This window comes from Sinocyclocheilus anshuiensis, unplaced genomic scaffold (genome assembly GCF_001515605.1).
Source record: "Sinocyclocheilus anshuiensis isolate Anshui unplaced genomic scaffold, SAMN03320099.WGS_v1.1 scaffold1392, whole genome shotgun sequence".
NCBI lineage: Eukaryota > Metazoa > Chordata > Actinopteri > Cypriniformes > Cyprinidae > Sinocyclocheilus > Sinocyclocheilus anshuiensis.
Genome location: NW_015542476.1, coordinates 129917 through 138392, shown reverse-complemented (window position 1 = coordinate 138392; position 8476 = coordinate 129917).

The following is an 8476-nucleotide window of genomic DNA, read 5'->3' as shown; positions in this document are numbered from 1 at the left end:
TATATACATACATACAAGGAAGTCATATTTGGGGGAAGACATGTAATAGCAGACTTAATTGTTCACAACACAATTGCCAATTAATTAATCAGCTGTTAATAGTTTAATAAGCTATTAAGTAGTTTAATCAGCACGTTTAGCAGACAAGGAAACATATAAATCTAGTGCACTCTTTTCAAATTAGGCTAGATAATAAAACAGGCCTATACTGTGGTAGTATTTACTGTATATAGGCTAATACTATGCAGGTCAAACCTTACTACTACCATTTCAGCCATATAATTCAAGCATAACAGCCTGTTTATAACATTAATGTACAGTACAGCACAAATAAATGGCAACTGTATTATTTCAAGAAACCTGTAGAAAGTACCTAAAAGGAACAAAAGTGTACCTTAAAGAAACCTGTAGATTTCAAGAAACTGAAACAAGTAGACTTGGACTAAAATAAAATGATTTAAAAATGTGACACCTTTAAAATTTAAATGTTTCCTTTTTCACTTTCAGTTGCTGATGCCTACAATTTCAGCGGTTAGGTTTCTTTGTGCGTCAGACAGAAACATGGAAAATATGTGACGCCACATATGTATGCCACTCAAACCACTGACCCAATTTCACCCTTGGTCTCCCTCCATCTTCAAACCAACTTACAGCCTCCTATTTATACATCAAAACACTTTGAGGTAGAATGTTGTATTAGTTTTGCCTTACAACTGTTATTATTTTGTATTATACAGTAATTAGCTAAATTAAATTAAACTAAACAAGAAACAACATAAAATAAAACAACAACAACAACAACAACATTGTTTTCAATACAAACACTGAAATATTTTTTAAACATTAATAGTGCTATTTTGTGTGTTGTGTAAGTGTGTGAGAGCAAATTAAAATGAAAAAGAATTTATTTAAATACTTAAAAGTAGCTTCAATTAAACTAAAGTTTAAGCTGTGCATAACAAGTCAAACTGCGGAAAATTGCATTGACAGTTACATACGCATCACCCACAAGCACCACCAAACATTCAGCTGTGGCCAGCATGAAGTTTTCTATCACTGCACTCAGTAAGTGATTTCTCCTCATATTTCTCATTTAAATATGTATATTTCATTTGTAGTGTATATATTGTTTTCTAAGTAACTGTAGATGTGCATCAAGGACTGTGCATTATTTCTACCCTTCATTTTTCTCTGAGTAACCCATCATTTCTGTTTCAATGTAGTTGCACTGAGTTGCATTTATTGGAAAGTCCTTGGAACACTTGTGGAGGTGGTGGTCAGGCCTGGAGATAATGCAACTCTGCACTGTGACTGTGAGATTGTCATAGGACAGGACTTTCATTGGGTCAAGATCTGCTCTTCACAAATCCGACCACCTCTGATCATCTCTGCATACAAGAGCCTATTACAACCCATTCCGCGATTCACTCTGTTCTATAACTACAGATACTTCAAAATCCTATGACTTAGTGATCGAGAACATCACTGAAGCAGATCTTGGTCTCTACTATTGCTCAAGGGAAGAGGCCAGGAAGATTACAAAGAATGGAATATCTTTGAGGAAGATATGTACCACACTGGTGATACTCTCATAAAGCTCACATATGGTAAGCTTGTTTCACACTGCAAACAATGTTGAATAAAGAGCACTGAATAATCTGCTGAAGCAAAACATAAATATACTAAAAGAAGACTTATAGTCCTAAAAACACTTGGTGTAAGAATTAGAGAAATGTAAAATACTTATATACATTTGTGTACTTTATGATTACCTTTTTTTGCCAATAAGGTGGGTATTGTCATTTTCATCTCTAGCTAATTTAGCAATGCAATGCTGCTATTAAAATGTAACATACTGACAACCAACATACACTGTTAGACATTTCTGTAATTTCTACAGTTATTTACTGTATATCACCCAGTATAATACTGCAAATTCGCTTTACAGTAAGTAACTGCAATACCCTTTGCATCATGGGAATTTTCTGTGACGTCAAACCCCACATACAGTGACTTACTGTATTTTTTAAAATTGCTGTATACTACTGTATTTGCCGTAACGGCCTCCTTGGCGCCATTCAATTGAGGCTGCTTTATTTTCCTCATTTCTCACATTTGGATTGACAAGATTTGACTTACACCGTGTTTACAAACACCGCAACAGCCTGGGACTGATTACACTGGATATTACATCGCTTGTAATGATGATTGGAAAATCCATTTGTCCTTTGTGTCAGAAACAGTGCGAGCGCTTGGAGTAAATCTGTGCATCAGAAATATACCGGGGCATCACTTTACTGTATGCATCCACTGTAGATAGTATAATGGGTTCTATATTGTCTTTTGTCGAGTCGAGTCACGCCGCGCCGCGCCACTCGCGTCAGAGGAACACACCAAACCAGCGAGGCAGCGCCGCAGTTTTTGCCCGGGGATGAACCCGCGAGACTGGAAGAGTTCCGGAGAACATCTGTGCTGTGTGTTGATGCACCTTACGAGAGAATAAGACCAGTAAGCAAGGTAAAAAATATATGTACGTTTGTCTGTCTGTTTGTGTCAACATTTTTGCACACCAGTTTAACCTAGTAACATTTACCCGTCAACATAGCGGTAACAAACTTTACTATGGTAAACTGCGCTGTCGTTTCAAATGACTTTTGTCAGCTTATTGAATTACCGAATTAAAATTACTTTTAACGAGCAACACTTACCTTGCATTAACATTGTAACTAATGTAAAATTTTGTTCAGGTGTTAGTAGTTAATGTTGGCCAGTAGCCTATTGAGAAAATAAAATCGTATGTTAGCTAAGTTAAACAAGTTTTATGGCTAGCTGCCTTTCTAGTTTTAGAATTTGTTTGTTTTAGTTTTTAATGGAATTTAAGATTTACTGCATTTTTTTGTATTTGTGTTTTAAAGGCAACTACAATGAAGCATCAAGAAAGACATGAGCAGGCCAGCCACCCTGAGACTTCTAATTAATGGTAAGAGAACAACTATGGTTTTGAGAGGTTTGTGTATTTTGTATGGGGTTTACCTTTTAAAAGAGACTGTATTTATAAGTGTTATACATGCAATGTTTTAAATAAAGAATTTGATATTTTGTAATTATTGTGTCTGTTTAAATTTAATGCCAGTAGTACCTACGTAGGGTAAAAATAAAATGAATTCTATATAAAAATTATAAAATCTAATGAAATATATTAGTATACTGATGAATTTGATTTTTTACAGTAATTTACAGTAATTTACAGTTTGCAACTGTAAACCAAATACAGTTTGCTACTGTAGATCTTAATTACAGTAACTTACCCTTTGAAATGTCTAACAGTGTAATAACACGTGGTAAAGAGAAAGACGCATGATGTATCAAAGTTCATCACAACTAACTTTATCACAAGCTGAAGTAAATACTAATATATCCGTGATGTCGTCATGGAGGAGTGGAAGAGGACTCCAGTGGCAACCTGTGAAGCTCTAGTGAACTCCATGCCCAAGAGGGTTAAGGCAGTGCTGGAAAATAATGGTGGGCGCACAAAATATTGACACTTTGGGCCCAATTTGGACATTTTCACTTAGGGGTGTACTCACTTTTGTGGCCAGCGGTTTAGACATTAATGGCTGTGTGTTGAGTTATTTTGAGGGGACAGCAAATTTACACTGTTATACAAGCTGTACACTCATTACTTTACACTGTAGCAAAGTGTCATTTCTTCAGTGTTGTCTATAAAAGATATAATAAAATATTTACAAAAATGTGAGGGGTGTACTCACTTCTGTGAGATACTGTATATACAGTATATATATATATATATATATATAGAGAGAGAGAGAGAGAGAGAGAGAGAGAGAGAGAAGGCGCACACAGTTAGGCACACACATACAAATTACATACACATACTAATCGTTTAAGAAGACTTGTTTGAACAATTGATGTGTATCCTGAAGAAGGCTGTGTAGCCGAAACACGTAGATCTGCACTTTTAACTTTTTAATGATTTAGCCCGGTTAATTAAAGGCTTTTTACCTGTACACGAGTGTCTTGGAGTATTTCATCTTTGAAGTTTGATAATTTACCTCTAATCATCCAAAGAGAGTTATGTGAAGAGACCAGTGCAGCATTATCGGCATTTTTTGCTTTGTAACCCTAATATACATGACTGATACCAAAAACTATAAACTATAAAAATGTGAGCTGTAACACAGGGAATTGTGGGAATGTCAGTTAACGGTTTTTCACTGTAAATTATAAGATGACTTGCTCTTTATTATTTCCATAAATGGTAACAGTATTCTACTGTAAAATTACATGAAATGTCCCATTAGATTTATTACAGTTTTTCACTGTATATATAAAGGGAACTTACCATTAACCAATTAACAGGTTTTTACTGTAACATTTTTGCAGTCTCTTACAGTTAAAATTACAATAACTACATTTAATTTAAATTAATTTTGTACAAAAGACTTTCAAAAAGTGTTTTTTTTTCATGCATGTTCCAAATGCATTAAAGAATAGTTGTGATACAAGCTGAATATTTTATTCAAGAACTTGCACAAAAATTAAAACAAAAAATGTAATAAAACTGATAAAAAAATGAATAATAATAAATTATATATATATATATATATACAGTATATAAACTTTGAGGAATGAATGTAAGTGTCAGTTATAAAAGGTTTTATCATGTGTAATGACACTCATCTCATTGACTTTCCATCCCATAATACCACCAAACATTCAGTACATGAAGTCTTCTGAACTACTGTGGACATGGATCTTTTCTATAACATACAGTAAATATAAAGACCCAATCATGTTATCCATATTAATCACATTAGTGAGATGATAAATATAAATAGTGACCAGATAAATATTCTCTGTATGAGCTGAATCTCAAATAAACCAGAATTGTTTTCTAACTGTTTTCTAACTGCTCAACAATATGCATAAACTGCATTTAATTCCTGAATTCCTGAATCAGAACTAGGAACTGACAATGTTGTGACATAAACCATTATACATGATAAGAATCAACTATTTAATGGGTTTAAAATGTATTTAGATCAGATATGATTTTATTTTACACAGATGCTATTCCACTGACTTTATGTATCTGTGCTGTGTCTCTTTAAATAACCAGCATTTACACTGTGTAAATAATGTTGGAAAGCTCTGCACTAGTATGATAGCTTTTGAAATCTCCAATGTTGCCATTTCTAAACATATTAATTTGGTCACTACCTAATAATATATTTTTGTAAACCTAATAATACCCAATGAACATCTTTTATTTTCATTTCTTTTCTTTTCTTTTCTTTTTTCCTTTATTTTTTTTCCCCAGAATTGCCAAAATAATTGAAGGTTATGCTGTACCTTGTTCTTAACATGAATTGTTTAACAATGTGTCTAAATGCTAAAATACAAGATTTAACTGGAATATATATGACTAAAAACAATAAATCAATGATTTATTATAGTCCTGCAGGTTAGTACCATCCACCAGCCACTAGATGGCAGCATGTGTCAACAAAAAAGTGAAATCGCCTCGAGAAAAACAAAAAAGTGAAATCTTCCTTTCTCAGCTTTCTCAGGAAAACAAACTTGATGGCAGTAAATGGAATTACGCTAAATTGAAAAAAAAGGAGAAATCACTGAAGAAAGGGTTAAATTAATTACACAAATGCCTTGTCTACATTTGAATGGTTTTGCATATTTTTTTATTATTAGTCAGTTTATGAAACTGCAGAAAGGACATTGCATATCTGGGGTGGAGGGATGAGACATGCTTGGGTTTGCATAACAAACCAATCCATCATCCTTTTTTCGTTTACACCTCCCCACCCTCTGCACACCCCAGAAACACTCTCCAGTCAGTCTCTCAAACTGCCACATGAAAGCAGTTGACCCAAATAAGAGAGGATTGACTAAGAGGGATGGAAAGAAATTAAAAGAGAGAATTGGAATAAGTGGAAGAAATAAAGAGACACAAATAAAGGGAGGGGATGAGAGAGGGAGAGCGCAGAGAGAAGGTTTTTTGATCTGTCGTGTCTCTCAGCAGGAGGGTGAGATGCTAAGAGACTTAACCGGGTTCGGCGGCCACTCCTGCGGCGTGTTTGCGGGGTGGAAGAAGAAGAAGAAAAATGGTTTGACTTTCATTTTTTTTCAAACTTGTCCAATCGAGCCTTTAAAATGAACCAAGAGCCTTGTAATGAGATCGCAGGTCTAAAATAAGACAGATAAAGAAAAGAAACGAGAGGGAATGAGCGCTGCTGCTACTCACTCAAGAGGAAGAGGAGCTTGAGGAGACAGTTTATACACATCTTCACAGATGCATCCACAGAGTGTTCCTCTCTCCACTGTCCGTCAGAGAGAAAATACAAGCCATAATAACCGAGAGAGCATATGGGAATGTTGTGCTGGATGGGAGTGAGAGAGAAAAGAGGGAGAGAGATGAATGAGTAGGTGTATTATGGAGCTTGAAACACATGGAGGCTTCCTCCAGTGGTGCGAGGGCCACATTCATCATCTCCAGCCCCAGTTGAGCGCATTGTTCCATGGACACATACAGTGGCAGACAGCCCTGCGGTTCAGAGGGAACCCATGCTGGAAATGCCAGAGTATTTCAGTTCAAAATGCCCTCATACCCCTTTACAAGATAAGACCAGAGAGAGGTGAAAGAGATGAAAGATAAAATTATCAACACAGTCGATCATTAATTATTTCACTTAAATCGATTGTGCTGGGCATTTTCATTACATTGATTACAGATCAGAGATTTCTTTCTTCAAATGCTGCATAACCTCAGGAACATGACGCTGCAGTGTGGGCTGCATCTGTGAAACCAAAAAGAAGACAGAAATGTCCATCCCATTTAGAGCTGATATGCTAATTTCTGTCTTTTTCAAACCATAGCAATCCTGGCTCACTCCTGGGCTTTGAAGTACAATCCACACTCTCTCCACCTGGCAGCCGACAGCATTACACAGTGCAGCTTTTCTTGGTACTTCGCTACGTTTCTAGCCAAATGAGCTTTTCCAACAGGATTGAGGGGAGCTGGACATTATAGTTTTAATTACGCCAAATGAACATACTATGTACAGAAAAGGACATGCATTATTCATTTTTCTTTCTTGTCGTGGCATGATCCATTTAAATTTATCATGATCTTGACATAAGTTAAGTTTTTGTGTTGAAATGTAAACTTATTTTGACCCTTTAAAAAACAACGACAAAAGGAATACTTGCTATTTTGAATCCAAAATTAGTTTGTGTGTATTTCTGCAGGCATCTCTCAATGAATTTCACTGAAGAGTTATCAACTAATAGTGAGCTTAAAGCAACTGTATGTATTTTTTACCCAAGAATATCAGGTGTTTGTAAACAGTGATGACCTGTTTTGTGGGCAGAGCCTACCTGGTGGCAAAAAGTGACAGTTCTGCAGTAGCAGTCAGATGTGAGTGCCAAATATATTCACAACATAGATCATCCGGATGCTTTATCCAATTATTTTAATGCTTTGCCAGCAGAAAAGACAGAAAAGAAAAGAAAGTCCTAAGTCGTCATTTTTTTCCTGCATTTCTTTTGTACGTATAAAGATTGTACGTATAAAAACACAGTTTTACCATGTTAAGATGCACATTCTGGCCATGTTTGAACGTGTAATACTTTTTAAAGCAGATTTACCTCTAGATTTATTCACATATTAATCCTTTCTTAAGTTTATTGCGGCATTGCTTTACTGATAGCTACTGTGCAAGAGTAAATTAATTAATGTTACAGTTTAAATGAAGACTTTTCTACCTAAGAAAGAACGTTGAACTAAAAAGGACATGACAAATCATGACATAAGATTGACATCACACACAACGTACTAATGCAATATCCTTCATGAACAAATATAACATCTTTGCATATGAAATAAGCATTATACATTTGGAATTGAAATGCAATTATAATTACAGCTGCTGCAATTAACTAAATATATTGGTCTATCTTGTCCCATTGTATACTAAACAAAAATGACACTACTACACTATCATGTCTTAAAGTAATATGAAGGAAAAAAATTGTGCTTGATTCACCTGGACGAGAGCTTTTATGTTGAGATAACAAGAACATTAAAGGGGACCTATGCCCCTTTTTACAAGATGTAATATAAGTCTCAGGTGTCCTCAGAATGTGCCCATGAAATTTCAGCTTAAAATACCCCACAGTTCCCTTTCAGTCGGTCACTACGAGTCACGTCGTGAATGAGGGACACCGACAAGGTTCAGTTCCTCAATTCCCCTGTGTCCCAGACCGGCCTCTTCGGCGACGCAGTCGAGAGCTTTGCCCAGCAGTTCTCGGCTGCCCAGAAGCAGACTGAGGCGATCTGACACATCCTGCCCAGGCGGGCAGCTGCTGCCTCCATCCGTCTGCCGGCTGCAGCGCCCCAGCCTGTTCGTCACCGAGGGCGGGCCCCCGCGTCCCCCCCCCC